Source organism: Lipotes vexillifer, unplaced genomic scaffold (genome assembly GCF_000442215.2).
Source record: "Lipotes vexillifer unplaced genomic scaffold, Lipotes_vexillifer_v1.1 scaffold240, whole genome shotgun sequence".
Lineage (NCBI taxonomy): Eukaryota > Metazoa > Chordata > Mammalia > Artiodactyla > Lipotidae > Lipotes > Lipotes vexillifer.
In genome coordinates this window covers 9,888,423-9,910,279 of record NW_006797481.1, presented here as the reverse complement: position 1 = coordinate 9,910,279, position 21,857 = coordinate 9,888,423, and positions in this window count along the sequence as shown.

Here is a 21,857-nt window from a genome sequence, read left to right as displayed (position 1 = left end):
CCCCCCCCCCCCAATTGTGCTTAGGGCCGCTCCTCACTCGGAGCCATCTTCCTGGGTTCTTGGGCCGGCCCCCAAATCAGTATTGTTTCCTAAAAGTATTTTCACCTCCCCTGGATCCAGCTCTCACCGTGGTTCAGAGCAAGCACGAGAGCTCAGAGGGGATGGCTCTCAAAGGGTTAATAGATGGGGGTACCCAGCCCTGGCCCTCCTCCTCCCCCGACTCTATTTTTAAGCAAAAGCTCAGGGCAGCCCTGCCCGCCCTCCCATCCCCGCCTTGTAAATATACACTATTTTTGATAGTACACGTTGTCCGAAATGTCGCTTGGCTTTTGATGTTGGCATCCTGGCTGTTGGAGATGCTCTCCAGGCAGACACATTGTGGCTAGCTCAGGGCAAGCCTCTTTGCAATGTGAGCCCTCTTCTGTTGTCATTACCTCCCTCTGTGTCATTTTCACCAGCAACTGGTGACTGTCCCTTGGGACTGGACCTGCTTTGAGATTTCCTGAGGGGGAAAAGATTTCTGTCCATTTTTCCCCTGTGCCTAACAGCATAATTGCCTTTTCCTATGTAAATATTACAATGATGGACCAAGACAGAAGTAAATGAACCTTTCTGCCTGTGTATAAAGCCATTATCCTCTGATGCACGCTTCTTCGCCCGAGTACCTCACTTTAAAACCTTCTCTTTCCAGTGTCCCCTCCCTCCTTTCCTCGGGGGCCACTGCTTGAAAAATATGTATGTTTCCATCTTGTATGTATGTGCACCCCTCCCTCCCCCAAAGTGCTGACTGTGGGGAATCTTTTACCTGCTGTTTTTAGACAGGGAGAAGTGGAAATTATGTGGAAGAATCAAACCTGATACAATTTGCCCAAGGTAAACAGTTTGAGAGACAAATGGGCCTGCCAAACTTTACAGTTCCTGCCCCAAGAGCTCCTAGGTATCAAAGTGTTGTCCATTTTTTCCTCCCTGTTTTTTCTGGTTGAGATCAAGTCATTAACGAACTCCCAAAGTCAAGGGAGGAGGGTGGAGACCTTGTTTACATCCAAGTTTCCCCATGTTTTAGACAGAGACTCTTTAAGGCCTGTGCTCTTATTTCACTAAAGAAAAACTAATGTCAGCACATGTTGTTAATGACAGTGGAATTTTTTTTTTTAATAAAAAGTTTACAGATCAAATGTGAAATAAACATGAATTAAATGGTCTGTCTGTTTTCTGAGTTTTCAAAAGCATTAAGACTCTGGGAATGTCTGAATTTATGTATATTTGAAATTCAAAGATACTTATGCATTATAAAACACCTTTAAAAGTACAAGCAATAACAAAGCTGCCATTTACCATGTGTTTCTCCTGTGCTAGACATGATGGTAAGTCTGTTATAAGCTCCGTTTCATTTAGTCGTCCCCCAAACCCCATGAGGTAGGTACTATTATGATCCCCATTTAACAGGTGAGGAAACTGAGTCTCAGAGGACAAGTGATTTGCTCAAGGTTAAGCACAGTGGTGGGAGTGCACTGCATGCAGCATGATCAGGTTCTAGGGTCTGTACTCCTCACCCTGCAGCCTTGCCAGAGTCACATCACTAACACTTTGCAGAATGCGCCCAGAAGTGAGGTCTCTACACAAGGTGTGCTGTATCCACAGAGCATGGGATATATCCCAAGTGTGGAGATATACACAAAGTGTGTACGTGCTGTAAAGTGTCTTTATGCCCTAAAGTGTGTTATACCTCAAAGTGTATATATCCCCCAAGTACGGTACATGCACAAAGTGTGCCATATACTCCAAAATGTGTACCACACCTTACAGTGTGATGATATACAACATGTGGTATATAGCCCATAGTATGGTATATGCACCAAGTGTGGTATAAACACCTAAAGGTAACCACGTATTAGTTGGTGGCTTGAATGGTCTCTGGCAGAAGGTTGGGGTCCTTCCTGTTGCATTCCTGTAATATCAAGTTCTGTCCTGATGTCCAGGAGGGCCTAAGACCCCTGCCCTGTGGTTATGGGTATGGCACTTTGAAGCTGGAAGTGTCCTTAGAGATCCAGGAATCCAGCCCCTCATCTTCCCAGAGGAAGTGACTGCTTAGTGTCCCACAGCTCTGGGTGACATTCAGTTAGAAGCAGCTGCCCAAGAGCGATGAATAGTTCTTGGATGTGTATAATGAGATGCTGCGCTGGTGAAGGAGAGACGCTGCCCCAGGAGCTGGGTTTGAGGGGCAGTCAGAAGTGACAGGTCACGGTTTGGGGGAAGATGGGTTTGTAAGGCCAGCCGCCTACAACACAGGTGCAGCCCAGCTCTTGACGCCCCCGGAAGCAGGGCTTCAGCTCCCCTCCACGTGTTCCCTCTGGGCAGCACCTGCAGCATCTCCTTATCTTATTAAGGAGGGTAGGTGTGCAGGGGTGGGAGGGTGCAGAGCCCTGAGAAGTTATCTGGGCTTTGAGGGGCCTGGGAGAAGAAAGACCATGATTCTGAGGGGTTTTGTTAGAGGTGGGAAGGAGTTTCCACCAACATCAGGGTCCTCTGATCCTGAAGAGAGGACGGTGGGCAGGCCCTTGGCTCCCACGACCCTTGTCTGGAGCTTCAGAAGCCATGGCCTTTGGCACCAAGGCTGCCTGGTCTCAGGCTGTGCCCTGCTCCCCACCCCCACTGCAGCCTCCTTGTCCCTCCCTGCTCAAGGCAACCATTGCCCCAAAGGCAAACAGTGCCAGACAGTAGGCCACCCTGGCAGGTCCCCAGGAACTGGGCTGTGTGTCCCAGACACGGGGCAGATACAAACATTGCTTGCTATTAACTCTGTGTTCTGCTCCGTCTTCAGGGAAGTGGCCCTGCTCCCTGGGAAAGAGGGAAGTGTGGGCATTGGTGCCACAGAGGGCAGGCGTCTGGTGTCATATACCCACCCCCTCCTCCATTCCAGCTGCAGAGAAGCCTCAGAGATGGATGGGGCCGGGGAAAGTGGGGGAGAGAGGGCTGAAGCCCAGGCTAGGATGCTGGGGGCATCCCTGTTTGTTCACTGCGGAGAGCTCAAGCCACAGTCTAAAAGGTCTCGGGTGGGGAGGGGATTTGAGGAAGATAAATGGCTCACTCGGGGCTCTCAGCCTAAAAATCAGGAGATGAGACGGTCACCCTACAGCTTCCTGTCCATACCTGGTCCTGATTATCTGGGCCTGTCACTGTGGTGGAGTCTTCTATTTTATGCGACTTTGGTTGGGGCATCAAAAAGCACTGGCTTTGGGGTCTGAAGTGTGTCTTGCCAGATACACTCCCACAGGGTGCCTGGAGTTGGGGGAGGGGCAGCCTTGTTTGAGCCTGGGCACCAGTGCTACATCCTCCCTGCAAGTCTTTGTTCAATTTCTTCTGTGCTAAAGGGCTGGAGAAGAGAATGACAACAAACTGGCTTAGGCTTTCCCCTCTCTATGATTCTATAATAGAATTGCATCAGAGTTTTAGAGCTAGAAGGGTCCACCTACATCCTCAACTCCCATGTTGTGTGGTGGGGGCACTGAGACCCTGAAAAGCAGGCTGGTTCTGTGGCTTCCTGGGGTCCCTCGAGCCTGCCCCTCCCCATGACTCTCTGCCTGATGCCACAGATATCCAACAGGAATTCATCTTGCTGTTGGACATGGTGAGTTGCTACAAACCCCAAACACCCTGCCAGGCACTCTTCCATCCATGTGTGTGCCCTGCAGAGCCCAGCCCTCATCCCTGGGAAGCTAGCAGAGATTAGGGCCTGCCCTGCACCCAGCAATCCTGAAGGCGCTGTAGGGAGACAGGATGTGTCTGCGTGAGGTATTAAGTAGCCGCCATGTAACAGTGATAGTTGGGGGCAGTAGTGGACATTGAGTGTCCACTGAGGGTAACGTGCCTCTTTCTGGACGGTGAGCATGCGGTGGGGTAGAGGTCGCTGTGGCTGCAGGAGCTCAGAGATGCCCAGGGAACAGGGGCAGGAAGGCAGATCTGGTTCTAGCAGCTGAGCCCCATGAGGCAGTGCCAGGCCTAGGCGGTGCCCCGAGGCCTAGGTCAGGCCCCAGATTTCCTTTCTCCAACCCCATCCCTGGGGACAGCCTGGCAAGTGTCTGTTCCCATTTGGGGACACACGTCAGGAAGCCCGCCTTCCCAGCTCCAGCAGAGTAGCAGGATCCAGGTACCCAGAGCCAGGGCTCAACATCACCCTCACCTGCACGCCTCTGCCCTGGGCCCTGCCACCCCGCCACGGTGGGCCTGGAGTCTGGGATGCAGGAAAGAGGGCCTTCCCCAGCAGAGAGCACACTTGAGAGGGAAGCCCTGTGAATTCACTGAGTGCAGTCACAAGCACCAGGGTCTGTTTTGGAAATAGCATCAGGAAAGAGTGCCTTCCCCAGCAGAGAGCACACTTGAGAGGGAAGCCCTGTGAATTCACTGAGTGCAGTCACAAGCACCAGGGTCTGTTTTGGAAATAGCATCCATCTCTTTCATCACCAGAAGTCCTGGGGGTTAGAGTTAAACAGAAAAGGAAACAGGGCCTATTGGAAAGAGCATTAAGAGGCCTGGGCTCTAGTGCCAGCTTTGCCTTTTACCAGCGGTGTGACCTTGGGCAAAGCCCTTTCTGAGCCCCCATGTCTTCATTATAAAATGAAAATGGTTGGTCTGGATCCATGTTATTTAAAAGTCTGTTCTGTTGAATTTATGTAACTATAAAATCAATCTCAGTCTCTCTCTTTCTCTCTCCCATCTATCATCTGCCTCTCTGTCTATCTGTCTATCCATCTACATCATTTAGCTGATGAAATGCTGGGTTAAGTGACCTTTAACAAGTATCTTTTGTTTAGAACCTCTCAGAACCTTGGCTATGCCAGTGTGGATTGTGATTCTCAAAAGGGGATGATATGGTGTGCTGTGTTTCCCAAACTCCCTGGACTGCAGAATCTCATTTTTCACAGAGCATCTCAGTGAACTGTGTGTTTGCTGGAACACTTGTTGGATCTTGCTGGGCCAAGGGATCTCACCAGGCTTTTCTGTTGATGGGTTTTGAGCTTCTGTGAAATGCCGGCTCTGCTCTCTCCTGTCCCTGCTTTAGGTGAGGCCCACTGGCTCGGGAGGGAATGTTCTTCTTGGGGACAGCCAGCTCTAAGAGTCATTGGCTTTACTGATGCTTGGGGTAAAAGCGAGTTTGGTGTGTTTTTCAAATGTGGGCTGTGCCTTTGTGTGTGTGTGTGTAAACATGTGAATAAGTGTGTGTGTGTGTACATGTGTGAAAAGTGGATGTGAATGTGTCTGTGTCTGTGAATGGATGTGTGTGTGTGAACACCTGTTTTAAATGGATATTTCGCTCACCAGGATCTGGGGAGGAAGCAGCAGGGGAGTTGAGGGTAGATGTGTATGTACCGGATGAAGAGGTCACAAGGGGTGTGAAGGGCAGAGCAGGGTTGTGCCGTCAATCCTACTTATAAAAGCCCTCCAGCTTGTGAGGTGCCCCCCCCCGCCCCCCATGCTGCAATCCCACTCGCCTGTCAGGCAGTGGAGCTGAGTCAGAAGGAGGAGGCTGGGAGGACGGGGTCAGCCATTTTGGAGAAGCTGACGTGGGTCCTGTAGCAGTTTACTTAGCAGCCGGGTTGTCCTGTTCTCCATGGAGGGGGGAGTCTGACCCCAGGGAGCTCAGGAGGGGGTGGGAGCCCAGGTGGGAGTGGCCTTTAAGGCACCAGTCTGCTCAAGGGCAGGAACTTGGGGCCTCTTTGGAATCTGCATCTGAGAAAAACAAGATGGTGCACTGAGAAGGGGTGGATAAAGAAGATGTGGCACATATATAAAATGGAATATTACTCAGCCATAAAAAGGAACGAAATTGAGTTATTTGTAATGAGGTGGATAGACCTAGAGTCTGTCATACAGAGTGAAGTAAGTCAGAAAGAGAAAGACAAATATCGTATGCTAACACATATATATGGAATCTAAGAAAAAAAAAAAGGTCATGAAGAACCTAGGGGTAAGATAGGAATAAAGATACAGACCTACTAAAAAATGGACTTGAGGATATGGGGAGGGGGAAGGGTAAGCTGGGATGAAGTGAGAGAGAGGCATGGACATATATACACTACCAAACGTAAAATAGATAGCTAGTGGGAAGCAGCCGCATTGCACAGGGAGATCAGCTCAGTGCTTTGTGTCCACCTGGAGTGGTGGGATAGGGAGGGTGGGAGGGAGACGCAAGAGAGAGGACATATGGGGACATGTTTATATGTATAACTGATTCACTTTGTTATAAAGCAGAAACTAACACACCATTGTAAAGCAATTATACTCCAATAAAGATGTTTAAAAAAAAAGAAGGAACTATTTACAAGGTGCAGCTGGGTTAAATCTGACAAGGGGAGGTGAAGCACCCTAGTGGGAGCTGTCAGGGGTGAGGGGAGGGAGAGGAGCGAGGGAGCTGTGACTCAAACTGTTAGAACTTCAGTTTGGAGGGAGGATGGCTGGAAGGTGCTGTTGGTGGAGGGTCATTGTAGCCCACGGGCAGGGAGAGAGCCCCGGGGGTCAACACCTCCTCGGTGGCCACGCCACCCCTGGCCTGCACCTGCTGGTGTGTGCCCGTAGCCAGGACCCAAGAGCATGGCAGAGACAAAGAGGAAAGCAGCAGCTCCTTGGGCCACCTTCCAGGGCTTGGAGCAGGTGGGCAATGACAGGGGCAGGTGGGCACTACCCAGCGCAGGACCCACCACCTGAGAAAGGCTGAGCGATGTTGCTGCTTTTCAGGATGGGGCTGGAGGGAGGTCAGTGCCTAGTTCCTTCAGTTTGTCCATGGCCAGCTGTGTGGGCCACTGGGCAGGTGTCGAAGAAAAACTCAGGCCCTCCTTCCTCCTGGACTTCGTGGATGGGAGGGCGTGTATTGGGGTCGTTATGAACATGGCCAGACTGTGCACACACACAGATATACAGACATGCACAGACACACAGACACAGACGCACACACCTGCCAGCTGGCGCGTCAGGTGAGAGAGAGCCCCAGACACCCTGTGGCTGGCTCTTGGCCAAAGTTCTCTAGACTGTCTTCACGTCTGTGGCTCAGGCCTAGCTTCAGAGGCCAAGAAGCAGACGCTGAGCTGCCTGGAAGTGATGATCCAGGACGCTGGGCCTGGGTGAGGAGTGGTGGGACTGGCCCAGCTCAGTGACCCCATCTGTCCCCTGGGTACACTAGGGATTCGGCTGCTTGTTACTCGGCCCCCGTGGACACCCCTTAGCCTTCCTTCCCAGCATATACGCACCTTTAGGATTCTTTTTCATGCGTTGGCCCCAGAGGAGGCACTGAGAGTTTTAATGCATGATAGATTCCTTTCTTCATTCATTCATTCCCTCAACAACTATTTTTTGGAGCTGTCCCCAAACTCATATCACTGACAGCGCTCTATTCGTGTTTGGTGAGGCGGGTAGAGTGGTGAACACGATAATTAGATCTTTACCCTGTGGAGTTTCTTCTGTGGGGCAGTCAGATATTAAGTGGGTACCGAGGAGTGGTAAGCAGGTTGACAAGGATGAGACAGTGGATGACAGGGACTCACTGTGCGGGTAACTGGCCTGGGCTAAGGTGTCAGGGGAGGGGCCTGGAGAAGTGACAGCCGCATGAGAACTGAAGGCTGGGCAGGAATAGGTCTGACGAAGGGACTGCGGTTGAGAGGGGGAGAAATAGATGTTCAAGCAACTAAACGAAGTCCACTTCGGTTGGAGCATGTGTCGTGAGAGGCCGAAAGGAGGATGGAGAGGCTGGAGGAGGTTGGGGCCAGATCATGCAGCCACCTGGAAACATTTATCCTGAGGGCAATGGGGAGCCCCTGGAGGGATTTTAAGCAGAGGGTGAACGTGATCCGATATTTTTTTTATTTGGAACAATATTCTGGCTGCTGGGTTGAGACTGATGGGCGAGGGTGTGTCGGGAGCAAGAATCTGGAGATGGGGGTTTCCCTGGTGGCGCAGTGGTTGAGAGTCTGCCTGATGATGCAGGGGACGCGGGTTCGTGCCCCGGTCCGGGAAGATCCCACATTTCGCGGAGCGCCTGGGCCCGTGAGCCATGACCGCTGAGCCTGCGCGTCCGGAGCCTGTGCTCCGCAACGGGAGAGGCCACAACACAAAAAAAAAAAAAAAAAAAAAAAAAGGACCTGGAGATGACAGGGGCCTAGAAAGTCTAGGGCCCCGGCCTCCCCCAAGGTCACTCAAGGGCAGGGCCAGTCTCCGTGCAGATCGAGATATTGGGATTTCAGAGGTGCCTTTGCTTGCAAAGTACTGTACACCACCGCCCCTACCCTCTGTGAATTTCCATCTCTAGAGGGTGGTTCCGGGCTCAGAGCTGCCTGTTGCCGTTGACACAAAAACATCTTGAAGCGTTAACTCTGTCGTCTTGGTGGTCTGTAGACCTAACTGGTAGTGCGACCTGGTCTGACTCGCTGCCCATTTTGAACCTCAGTCGCCTTGTCTTTACGACGGTCAGGGAGGATTAGAGGAGACCATGAGAACAACAGGCTGTGTGCTCTACTGAGCCTCCCAAAGCCTCGTTGGCAATGCAAGAGCATGAGAGTTGGAGGCCCTCAGCAGCCCATGGATTCGCTTGGGAGAAAATCTGATAACCCACAAATCGGGGACTCGCCCCGCTTACTCCTGCACCCGGCTTAACCAGGACTCTCCAGGAGAAAAGCCCCCCGTTTTCAAGGAGTTCAGGAAACCTGTAACTTGGCACACCTGTCTGTTCTGCCTGCTGCCAGGCGCTCTCAGCTGCAGACCCATGGCTCCTGAGCGCCTCTTCCTCTGACTCTCGACACCTGCTTGTTTGCTTAAAACCCAATCCCTAGGCTTTCAACAAGTGCTTATTTGCTAGCGAGCTCTCTCTCCCAGGAGTTCCCAGAGAACGTGTCCAGGTCTTGGAGGGAATGGCTGGCATTTCTGAGATGGACATTTTAAAGTTAAGACTTGGGAGTCAGAAGACCTGATTGCAATCCTGGTTCTATCACATCGCTTTGATTTTAACCTTGAACAGATGACCAAGCCTCATTTTCCCCACCGGTAACTTGGAGATAATGGTTCCTAGCATTTCAGTGAGTTGCCCAGGCCAGTGCTCGCATAGGGCAGAGACCAGTACTGTTAATCTTTTCTGCTCCAGTTTGGAAGCTGGGGGCTTCTTTTTGCTCAGGAAGCTGCTTTGGGCTGAGTCAGGCTGGGCTGGCCAGTTTGGGTGGTGCCAGCATCATGCCCTAAGAACCGCTGTTTTAGGGAGATTTGTGATGGCGATTTGAACTGTTAGGCTGTTAGCTTTCTCTCTTTCCAGCCGGATGAAAGGAAGACCTTGTGTTCTTTATTAGAGCCAGAGGGTGGGACTGGATGAACTCCAAGACCCAGACCAGACCCATGGTGACCACGATGGTTTCTCTTGAAGCAACCTTGAAACAGAGGCCTCCTGGTGGCCAGGTTGGTGCCCTTCCCTGCCTTGCTGTACCTCAGGCTGTTTTTACTGTGTCCTGATGATAACACTCTTGTTCTTGCCTCCATAACTCCGCTTCTCCTACATGGGGAATGCCATACCATTCTTCCCCAGCTGCCTAGAAAAATCATACCCAAACTTTAAAGCCAAGCTGCACCACAACACTCTTGAATGTTAATAGTGGGAAGAACCTGGGATCTGGCATCAATTATTCCAGGACTTTAACCTTGGGTCTGACTCCCTGTCACCTCCCTCCCTGTCCCTGAAGGTGGCAAATGGGGGTGCACGGGGAGGGGTACCACGCTCCTACTCAGAGGAGCTGCTCCTGGGCTTGCCGCCTGCCCAAGCCCATCCTCCAAGGCTCTGAGGAAATGTCTTTTCACCACTCCTTTCTCAAGTGGCTTGAGGCTGAGGACTGGTGTCTTTACCAACTCTACTGTACCCACTTCATGGGGGAACTTTTGTCAGAAGAGTTTCAGACATACACCAAGACGAAAACATGAGAAATGTGGATATTTTGCTTTTGAAAAGTTCTCTCCCCTTTCAGCTACCCTTAGCCTACAAGTTCTCCCAAGCTCTCCAGCACCTGGGTAAGAGGAGCTTAGATTTTGGTGTTAGAAGTGGGGTCACACCGTGGCTCCATCTCTGGCTGTCTATATGACCTTGGACAAGTTGTTTCATTTTCCAGAACCTCAAAGTCCTTCTCTGAAAAATAGGTAAAGTATTACCTTTTTCCATGGTGTCATGGCTACATGGTTATCATGTCATATCCACATGTTCATCATGTTTTATCCGTGAGAGTTTAAGTTCCACAAGGGGAGGGACTTTATTACCTGCTGAATCTCAGGCATCTACAACCCATAGTAGGTACCCAGTAAACGTTTGTTAGGTAATGAGTGAATGATGCTTAGTGTGATGGAGTACACCCAGGGCAGTAGACATGACCATTGAGAACCAGGTTAAAACACAGAATGGTGAGTGCAAAAGTGAAGGCATGGTGTCAAGTGGGAAAAGGAAAGCCTAAAGCAGGTGCATATACTATGTGATGCTCCCCACATGTACCTGCCCACTGGGTAGGACAGAACAGGGGGTGTGCTGTCCAGCAGAGAAGAACCTGTCTCCAGGTGGATGAAGTCCCGTCTCCTAAAGGTATTTAAGTAGGGGTTGATTTCGTTAAATGTTTCTTCTCTGGGCTCGGGTTGAATCAACCGAATTCGCAGGTCTTCTGACCTCCAAGAACTGCGGTTCTGCTGTGCTTTGGTGCCTGAAATGACTAGAGAATGAAGGCAGGTGTTCCAGGGTATGTGGACAGACTTAAAGGCTGTAGAGGTCTCAAGGGGCCTGACATGAGCACAGGCTGGAGGGTCATGGAGGGATCCCCAGAGAGAATACTTCTGTGCAGGGCCTTGAGGGTACAGAGGAGTGTGTGTGTGTATCTATCTACCTACCTACCTACCTATCTATCTATTATCTACCTACCTACCTATCTATGTAGATTAATTTTAGAGAATTGGCTCACACAGTTGTGGAGGCTGGCAAGTTCAACATCTACAGGGCAGGCTGGCAGGTTGGAGGGCCAGTGAAGAGCTGTAGTTTGAGTCCAAAGGTGGTCTGCTGGCAGAATCCCCTCTTGCTTGGTGGGGGGGGGGTGTCAGTCTTTTTCCAGTAAGGCCCCCAGTGGAAAGGATGAGGTGCCCCCACATTATGGAGGTCAATCTGCCTTACTTAAAGTCTACCTATTTAAATATTAATCTCATCTAAATAAAACCCACCTTCTCAGAAACATCTTGAATAATGTTTAATCAAATATCTGGGTACTGTGGCCTAGCCATTTCATTCTTCAAATACAAATATGTATATACAAATGTATAAAATTAACTGTCGTAGATAGGTTTAAAACAGCCCTGATCTAGGAGTTTGTCTGTACTCAGGACATTAGAGTTGGCTGGGGCAGGTTTTCCTGTCCCAGCTTTTAACCCAAACACAAAAGGTAGTCTCAGCTTATTAAGACTGGCCCTGACTCAGCGGGGAAGGACCAGAAAGGGCGCAGAACTAATCACCTCACGTGACTCAGTGCTTCACAGTCCTAATGACCCTTTGTAGGTGCAGCAAAGACACCAGCCTTTATTTTGCTCCCTGGGTGACTCAACTGCTCCCTGCCACTCTCCATGGAGACTGCGAGAGGAGAGCCTCAAAGTCAAGGTCACGCTGGGACTGCCTTAGTAGCCGCTCTGGGTTCTGTGTCGTGTGGCCTGGACCTGGCAGGATCTGGGCCTCCTTATCATCACGCTTGCTCAACCTTCAAGCAGCTCTGGCTGTACTCACTGTTCATAGTATTGGTCCTGAACCACTCCTTGCAACTCACTTGCCTATGCCATCGTGTCTGACTCTGGGCTGTCCTGGTGGCCAAGGTGGTCACTGACTCTCTTGTAATTTGTTGGGTTTTGGTTTTGGCACGTGCTCTTGTCTTCTGGGTCTTGGTTCCTCTTGGTGATAATGATGATGGTGGTGATGATGATACTCGCTCAGTAATAGTGATGTCTGCTCTCTGTCCCAGCAACACACGGAGAATGTCTTGGGCATGCCTCCCTGACCCAGTCCCTGGGGCCTTACTAGGAGGGTGACAGGGATGACTTATACTCTGCTGGGCTCACCTTTGCAGATGAGGCTAGACAGTTCCCCTGGTGGGGGGCGGGGGTGGACCATGGGGGCAAAGTGGAGGGAGGCAGTAGATGTAGGGTGCTTTTTCTAGGCTCCACCTCCAAGATCTTCATGGGGTCAGACACTTTGTTTGACCTTCTGCATATCCCAGCTTCACGGCAGCACCCCCAGGACTCTCCTCGGCACCAGACAGAGGGAACAGAGGTGATGGTTTCTGCCTGTAGCTCATCAAGGTCACGTGTATGATGGAGTCCATGAGTGAAAGTTGATCCGGTTGCTGTAGGTCCTGTGGTGAGCATTGCGCCTTGCCCCCGCCCCCCTCCCCCAGCCTCCATTCCCTCTCCAATGGGAGGGGCCTAACCACCCCTCCAATCTGCCTTTGGATGCTTTCCTCTCAGTCCATGTAGCTGGCGTGGGCCCCAAGGTGACCATCTGAGCTAAACCCAGGCCAGTAACCCGCCAATGTAACTCCCTCCCTGACTTCAGTGATTGGGTCGTCGTCCTAGTCCCTTCAGTCTGCTGTAACACAGACTATGTATCACACACGGAGTGGCTTTTATTTTTTAATTTTTAAAAAAAAATTTTTGCTGTGTTGGGTCTTCGTTTCTGTGCGAGGGCTTTCTCTAGTTGTGGCGAGCGGGGGCCACTCTTCATCGTGGTGCGCGGGCCTCTCACTATCACGGCCTCTCTTGTTGCGGAGCACAGGCTCCAGACGCGCAGTCTCAGTAGTTGTGGCTCACAGGCCCAGCTGCTCCGCGGCATGTGGGATCCTCCCAGACCAGGGCTCCAACCCGTGTCCCCTGCATTAGCAGGCAGATTCTCAACTGCTGCGCCACCAGGGAAGCCCCAATGGAGTGGTTTATAAACAACAGAAATGTGTTGCTCACAGTTCTGGAGGCTGGAAAGTCCAAGATCAGGGTGCCAGCATGGCTGGGTGAGGACCGTCTTCTGGGTTGAAGAGTTGTATCCTCACATGGCAGAAGGCGCAAGAGAACTCTTCAGGGTCCTTTTTATAAGAACACTAATCTCATTCATGAGGGCTCAGCCCTCATGCCCTAAGCACCTCCCAAATGCCCCACCCACTAATACCATCATATTGGGGTTTAGGATTTAAACATACAAATTTTGAGTGGATGTAAACATTCAGACCACAGCAGTCATGGTCCCATCCCTGAATCCATCAGAGCCAGAAGACTTTTGTTGGCTTTGTTGAGAGAGAGGCAGGTGTACTTTCCCACTGGACCTGCTGAGTTTATCTATTGCCTGGGTTCACCATGGTAGATGGCAGAGTCTGAAGGGATGGAGTGTTGGTGACATCAATTTAGCCCTCAATCCAGATGTATGTAAAGTGAGCTCTGCCTCTAGACTTAAAAAAAGTTTTTTTCATGAGCAAATAAATTCCCTTGCTTTTATTTAAGCCAATCTCAATTGGGTTTTCTGTCATTTGCAACCAAGAAAATACTAATGGATACAGCCCTGTGACCTTTGCATCAAAGTCACCTCGTCAGTATTCTCAAAGGCTGCATGATTTTGAAGTGAGTTTAGTTGTTTCGCTTCTTTAGTTGGGTGTCCCTTGGTCCTTATGTTATGATTAGCTGTCTAATCCAAACTGTGTTGACACATTGATTTTGGTTTTCAACAGCCTCAGACTGTTCTTTTAACTTATCTGAAGTTGTCTGAAAGTTGGAAACCCATAACTCACTTGTACTATGGGAGCCAACAGGTTGAATGTATAGGATTAGTTGGTGCAACTCCTTGGATGAGTGGAGAGGAACTTGCAACTGGAATTCTTTTCTGCTGTGGATAGGAGGTGAAAGATTCCTGGTCATCTGGGCTTCCACTCCCAGGATCCAACTTATCCTTCATGTGTTTCTAAAGAGGACAGAGCAGTTGTTCTCACAACAGCTTCCTGGCTGAGCAAATACTACAACATGGCCATCAGCACCAAAGGCAACCGAGCTCATGACCCAAATGCTGACTGTCCCTGAATAGGAGCTATTGCCACCCAGCGATTTATTTCATGGCTAAGCCTTCCAGGAAATGGATTTAGAGGTTGTTGGAATGCATGTGTATTTTTTTGTGTTGAGTTTCGGGGATATTCTTCTTTGACCTAGTTGGCAAAATGAAACCGTATGAGCTGAGAGCATGCGCCATTTGGGCTTCCAGTTTTCTGCATTTACATTCTGCCTCTTTTCACATTTTTATAGATGTTCAGCCTTCAAAACTGTGCAACGGTGATTGGGCACGAATCCTATAAGTGCCAATAATATCTGCAAATCAGCTCTGTGTGAATGTGGGTCCAGTGAAAAATGAGGGAGCCCTGTGGTCAAGAATATGTACACTGGGTCTGCAGACCTGTGTTCCTTACAAGCTATGTGATTCCAGGAAAAGAGGAATGTCTGGGGACCACATTTCTCTCATCTTTCCAAGGTAAGCTGGGGTGTCACCAACTCTCCAAATTCCTCAGGATTTTTTCTCACTTAGGATCTTTCTTTGTTGCTTCCACCACGTACAGGGATGAATTCTAGATATTTGTCTTGCCATATGATTTGATGGTTTTTTTGGGGGGGGGTGGGTTGGTCAATGTGAGCCTTTCCTTTCTCTCAAGCTAGCCTGAAACCGCTGGGTTGGTCAAGACTGTGCCTTTACTTCTCTACAAATCCACCTCTCCTTATCCCTCAACCCCCAGCGTCTATCGCACGTCCCTGCATATAGAGGGTGTTTGGCATGGCCTTTTGCCCCCAGGCCTTTGCTGTCAGGGGCGTGGGGAGTGGTCAGTGAGTGTGAGGGAAGAGTCTGAGGGCAGACATTGGGTATAGGAGGGGAGGTACAGGTGGAGTAGACAGAAGAGGGCGGAAGTAGCCAGTGAAAAGTGGAGGCTAAATGCCTGCTCTGTTGTCCAATCTGTGTTCAGGTGATTCATAGCTGCACTGAGCCTCAATAGTGTCAGACTGGATTCATGGCTTGAGGCAGAAGCAAAAGTGACCACAGCCACTTACACGAGGTGGATTGACTTGCAGGTCTGGTGTCCTTCCCCTGGGCCAGCCCTTCTCGTGGGCCAGCCCTTTTGGGTGGTCTGTGTCCTGACCCATGACCTGTGAATGACATGGAGGGGCTAGAGGCCAAAGAGCTGTGGGCAAAGGGCTTGCCCTGGCCCTTCTTCCACAGAGAGCATGGAAGGCATCTGGAGCTGTTTCTGATCCTCTCCTGTCTGCAGTCTTATCCTAAGGATCTCATGGCTGCAGGAATCTTGAAAGTCCCATCCCTGTTCTCAGAGTGGCTGCATTAATAGTAGGGTCTTCTTCCCTACTATCTCAGCCCCAGGATGTCCGCTACCCACTCTGTGGGAGCCACCCCTCACCCACTGGCCTTGCACATTGACTCTGTGTTTGATTGTTGGCCAGGAAAGAAATTTAAGCTCCCCAGAGGAGCAGCCTTACCCCTCCCCCTCCCATCTGAGGTGGCCTGGGGGGGTCTCTTGGATGCTGGATCCCAGACTCACCTGTGGGCATGTGTGCATGTGTGTTTGTGTCTGTGTGTATGGAGGGAGAGAGAGAGAGACAGACAGACAGACTGATTGAGGACTGGACAGGAATAGGGGGCAGAGACAAGTGGAAAGTCACAGAAAGGACTTCCTCTCTCTCTGCTGCCCTGGTCCCCTGCCCTGTGGATGGTGGCTGTCCTGGCATGAGGAGGCTGTGGTGGGAGCGAAGTACAGAGGGCCCAGGCGCTTGCGGGAGCCCTCACCTCCCACAGTGGGCAGTACGCTTCAGGGAGAGGAAACACATGAACAGCGGCCTGTCCTTGGTTACCCAGTGTGTGGACAAAAATGGGCATCTGGGCCTGGCTTCTGAGCCAAGGCCCTGGGGCCATGTGAAGGCGGATCCTCCCACTTACTGTCTCTGTGGCTTGGATACATCATCTTCCTCTACACTGCCTTGACTTTCCCATCTGTAAAACAGGTATCCTACCACCACCTCCATAGGTCAGTCAGATGAGACCATGGATGAGGCAGCGCTTTGCAAACTGTAATGTTCCTGCTGTAGTGATGATGGGCAGGGCAGACGCCAGAGCACGGGAACACCTCATTGCTGTGCTGTGGGTCTGCAGAGGGACAGGAGGGACAGGAGAGGCTGCTCTGAGGAAGGCAGTTTGGTCCCCACAAGCGTCTTGGATCTTTGTCCTTCTGCACTGGGGCACGAGAAACCAGGAGCTCAGTGTGGTTTCGGGGTGGTGGACGGAAAAACAGGCAGAGGGACCACTTTCCTCCTTGCCTCCAATTTATCCGGCCACTTGCTCCTGTTCTCGGAGCTGATGCCTTTGCCTTGGACCTTCAAGTGTAATCTTTTAATGGAGGTGGTGTTTGGGGACTCAGGAAGAAAAGCAGCCCTCTGGCATTGTCTCAGTCTTGGCTGCCCCTAAAAATACGATGTGATAATGGCTAATGAGAAAGCACAGCAGGGCTGGCTCGGCATGACCTAATATAGCCTGGTGTTCGAGCCCAAACCAGGACAGAAATGGGGACTGGTAATTGAAAGCACAAGATGTCTCTCCGATGGGGCGGCCGGGAGCCTGCTGTGATCTCCAGAGCCCCCCTCCCCCAGGGGCTCTCCTGGATTTCCCAGTGTGGTGGGGTGAGGGCCCGGCTGAGACCACCCTGCAGCCTCTTGCACCCTCTTTGGAAGATGGCTCAGCATCAGGTTGACTGGCCCAATTAGCTCTTGTGGGGAGGATCAGTGTGCCTGTGCCACCAGGGCTGTCATAAATTCCATTCCTCCAACCCTTTGGAGAGTGGCACGGACCAGCCTGCCCCGCCCCCAGCCCTGTGGACCTCTGGCTAGCCTGGTCTTGGCCCTCCATCGATCTCTGAGAGACTCTGGCCCAACCCTCCCATCTCAAACGATGGGTTGATGCCAACCTTCAGTGTGGAAACATGGCAGCAACACCAAAGCCTTACTCATCCTCTGTCTCCCTCCTTCTACATAGATGCGGTCCCATGGGTCAGCCGTGAAGCCAAAGGGCTCAGCTGCTGCTCTGTGTTGACTTGTGACTCAGATCTGGGAAGAGGGGTTGGCAGAACATGAGAGGGAGAACCAAGACTGTGAGCGACCAACTCATTCCTCTTTGCCTGAGACTTTCCTGGTCTTGGCACTGAAAGTCCTGAATCCCAGGAAATCTCTCAGTCCCGTGAAAGCCAGGACGGTTGGTCACCCTACTGCATTACCCCCCGCGCCCCTAAACCGGCTCTTGTGGGGGTCCAGCATGCTCACTGGAGTCCCAGGCGACCCACCCAAGGTCACAGGGCTGCCAACCAGGAGAGCAAGGAGTTGAATCCAGGCCCTCTTCCTGCAAGTTCAGGGATGGACGTAGTGGTGATAGAGAAGAAAGAGGGCGTAGAGGGGGGAATTGGTCACCCTCGGGGGATTAAAGGCTCAGGGCTATGAGACTTAAAGAAGGGAAGAACTTAATCTCTGCTCTTAAGAATCTGACACTCTGGTTAGAAAACTGCAGCAGGCTGGCCTGTGGCTGCCTGGCTGAGGTGCCACTTTATGCCTCCCACCTCACACACACACACACACACACACACACGCACACACACACACACACGTGCACGCACGCACGCACATACCAGGGAACAATAGATAAAAGATACGGCTTATGGAGATTGTATTACTCTCACTTCCCTTAAAGAACTTATTAGTTCAACAAATATTTATTGAATATTTGTTCTTAAACATGTTGCTCCCTCTATCTGGAACACAGTCTTCCTCTCCCTCCTCCTTTATCTCTGCCCCATCCCTGCAGCCCAGTTCCATCCATTCTTCTGGCCTCAGCTTAATATATCATATTTATTGAACGCTTAGTATGAAGCACTCTGCACTGAATAACTCACTTAATCCCAATGAATATGGTATGAAGCTATTATACCCAGTTCACAAGTGAGGAAACTGACCTGTTAACTGGCTTGCCCAAGGACACATGGATCTTAACTGTTAGGCTGGGGTGCAGCCTGGCTTGTGCTTTTCCTGGAAGGAAGGCTTTCCCAATCCCCACTTCCCTGCTCCCAAAGCCCTCTGGTTCTTCCCTGTTGGGACACTGGTCACAGAGCCATACAATGCCTAGTCTCATCTGTTTCTTCCATGAGGCAGTTCCTGGAGGGCTGGGATCCTCCTTGCTTCATCTCGAGTTCTAGGCATTTAAAAAGAGTTTAGTAAATACCTGTTGAATGGATGGATGGATGGATGGATGGATAGATGATTTACTTCAGTGGCTGAAGGAGCTCTGAGGCTGAGGTCCTCAGTGAAAGCTTTTGTTTTGTCCTCGTGGGGCACCGCACACAACGTTGAGTCACTGGGCTCTTGATATCACAGGATAAACACAGCTCTCCTGTCTGGGGTGACACTATAACTGTGAGATTAGAGAACAAACCGATTTTTAAACACTAAGACAAACTTGGACTATGTTTTTGAAATAGAGTGAGATATTTTTGTGAATTCTTAGGATAAAACTGAGATTTGGAGGGAACTTCATACTTGCGGAGCCCTTGACAGGCAATTCTCAGATATTGCTCCCCTCCCCGCTCCAGCCGTCCACTGCAATTTCTCCTCTGCTCTTCGGGGTGCTTTGGTGGAAAAAATTTGAGAAGCGCTACTCAGAGGAGTGGCTGGAACTCAGGGCTTGGGGCGGCGTGACTCAGTGTTGGGGAGAGCACAGCGTGAGAAAGACGTGGAGATGGGAGGAAGGTGTGGCTCTGCTGGCCCCTGGGAGCTGGGTGACCAGTCTGTGTCCATCACCACAACCATCACGGTGAGTGGCCTTGGCTTTGAGCTCGCCAGTAGCTGTTGAAATAAAGGCTTCATAGCCACACCCTAAAGTACCACTACAGCCTCTTGGAAAACCTCACACTATTTTTAGTCCTTTTAGTTCAAGAGAATGCCATCTCTTTTCCTCCCCACAAGCCAATTCATTGTTGATCTTGCCTGGGTCTTAAAACCTCGTTCTCCTTTTTAGCTCAGGGAGACCGATCAGCCGTGGGGTGGAGTTCCTCTGTTCATTTCTATTTTCATATCTTGTGTCACTCATTCACATGGGAAAACTCCAACCATTTCCCCACACTGGGGCCCCGTGTAACCTGCTTTCTCAAGTAGGCATGTGATTGTTTTGAATCACGTAGGGGGGGCAGACGTGAATGAAGGAACATCAGGATTTAGGGTTCAAGGTGCCTGAAGTTGGTACAACTAGGGCTTGACACAGAGCTTGTTTATTTCAGAAAGCATTTCCAAGGCGAAGAGGAGGAACCGGTGTCTTCTAGGCTGTGAGGAACAAAGAGGGGTGATTTTCTCCACTGGAGGAGTTCACTCTAATTCATCAGGAACCAGGGGACGCTCAGCAGTCAGTCCTCTGCAGTTTACAAAATGCTTTTCTTGAGTTGCCTGCTTATATGTGTGCTTCTGCAATAGGGAACTGAACACAAGGCTGTGGGCAAACATGATGGAGAGGCTGAGTCTGGAGGGATCAGGAAAGACTTCACAGAGGAAGTGACATGTTAGCTGGCTCTTAAAGGCTGAGAAGAAAGGGAGACATGTTCCAGGCAGAGGGAACAGCACGTGCAACGCAAGGATGTATGAAAGGGCGCGTGCTGAGGAGACTAGGGACCCAGGTTGGGTCCAGAATTGGAAGGGCCACAGGTTTTGCTGGAGGCAGCAGGGACCTGTCAGTGTCTATTTTGTAGGACGCTCACTCTGGAAGCTGAGTAGAGGCTAGACCATTCTGGAGTGTGTAGGGGGCTGTGCTGGGCACAGCATGTTGGACCCCAGTGTGAGACGACTGACCTTTTATTTTAAAGGTCATGTGGCTACAGACTGGACAGGCCAGGGTGGGGAGATTTAATTTAATCCCCCAAATAGGATTCTGTTGGTGTTTTCTAAACCAGTGGTTAGGCGTACAGGTTCTGGAGTGAGACTGCCTGTGTTCAAATCCCTGTTGCCACTTACTCTGTGAGTTTGGGCAAATTTGTTAATTTGTTAAAGCCTCACTTTCCCCATTGTATATTTCATATGAAACTGTATCATATCATGAGAATCTTCACGTTAAGAACACAGCTAACGCATTTCATCTACTGTGTACCAGGTATGATACAATGATGATTTCTGATGTTATTTCTGATGTTATTCTTATAGTCACCATCAAAATAGCTCCATGACAAAGTGTGTCCACATCAAAGTAGCCATATCTCGATGTCATGTGTTGCTTGTGGGTGACAGAGAAAGCGGGCTCTAGAAGCTCCTGTGTGGCTGTGAGACTGGGGTGATGAGGGTGGAGGGCATTGGGTAGGCTCTTACCAGGGGTTCTTCAAAACCCCTGTGCCCTATTGCCCTATTGCAGTTTCTGGGGGCTGAGAGTGTTGTTGGCTGGATTTTAAGTCTCAGCAAACAACTCCCCTCTTTGCTCCTCCCCCCCGCTTTCTCAGCTCCTCCCTCCAGCACAGAGAGAGCGGCCTGAATAATAACAAGAACGATGATAATAAGAACGTTTGCCGACATCTCTTACCATGAATCCTCCCAACAACCTGGAAGCAGAAGCTGGGAAGGCACCTAAATCCTCTTGGCCGTTCCATATTTGTCAGGGTTTTTTTTTCCATCAGTATGCATCTTCCAACAATTATTGTTGGGCCGGAGTTCTGCATCTTTTACTTGCTACTTGGAGATGACCAGATTCTGCCACACGAAGAGCTGCAGACAAGTGTATGAAAATATCACACCTGTTCCTATGAGCTGGGAGAGCTCCTTGCTCTGTCCTTGGTGCTGGGACAGCTCCATGCATGAAACCACTCCAGGTGGAGGAAACAGTGTTTGGATGGCAGGACCTGCCACCCTTCTAGGCAAATTAGGTGACAGACCCCTCCATTAGGTAGGGCATACAAGACCAAAGGGAACACTAGTCCTCTGCTAGGTGGCTGGGTTTCTGAATTCTTGAATCCTGTTTATGCAAAGACAGTCTTTCCAGCCAGCCCCGTTCCTTGAACCCCTATCATCTCACCCATGGCAAGTATATCTGATCTCCTTTAGGTCAGGCTACAGACCCTATGGTTCAAATTTAGAAAAGGATATTTGAAGCCCTCGGTAGCACCTTCTTTTTTTTCTTTTTTTCGAACCCGTGTCCCCTGCATCGGCAGGCGGACTCTTAACCACTGCGCCACCAGGGAAGCCCGGTAGCACCTTCTTAGAGTGTGGATTCCAGACAGGGAACTGCAATTATTGACTAATTGCCTCAGAATGAAGATGAAAGTACATTTATATACACATATACATTTATTTCACATTGTTTATATGTAAGTATTTTAAAGTAAGTAATAGATGACATAATAGGGACTCATTTTAACCCTGACTTCACGCATGGGGAAACTAAGCCTCAGGAAGTAGAAGCAACTTGCCCAAGGCCACATAGCCACTGATTGGGGCGCCAGGATTAGAACCCAGGGCTCCACCAGCCCAAAGTCTAGTCCTCTGCCCTGTCCAGCTTTTCCTGAACAAGACTCAGAGCCCTTGGGATCCTCCATCTGGAATGGCCTCCATAGAGTCTGGGTGAGGGCTCTGGCTTAGGGTGGCTTTAGACCCTCGGTTCCAGGGCCTCAAGGAACTGGTGGGAAGGGGCCAGGGCCCAGGCCCTGGAATCAGCTCTGCCACTTCCAGCTGCGTGACCTTGGGCAGATTACTGCATTTCCCTGAGCCTCAGGTCTCCCTTCTGTGCAGTG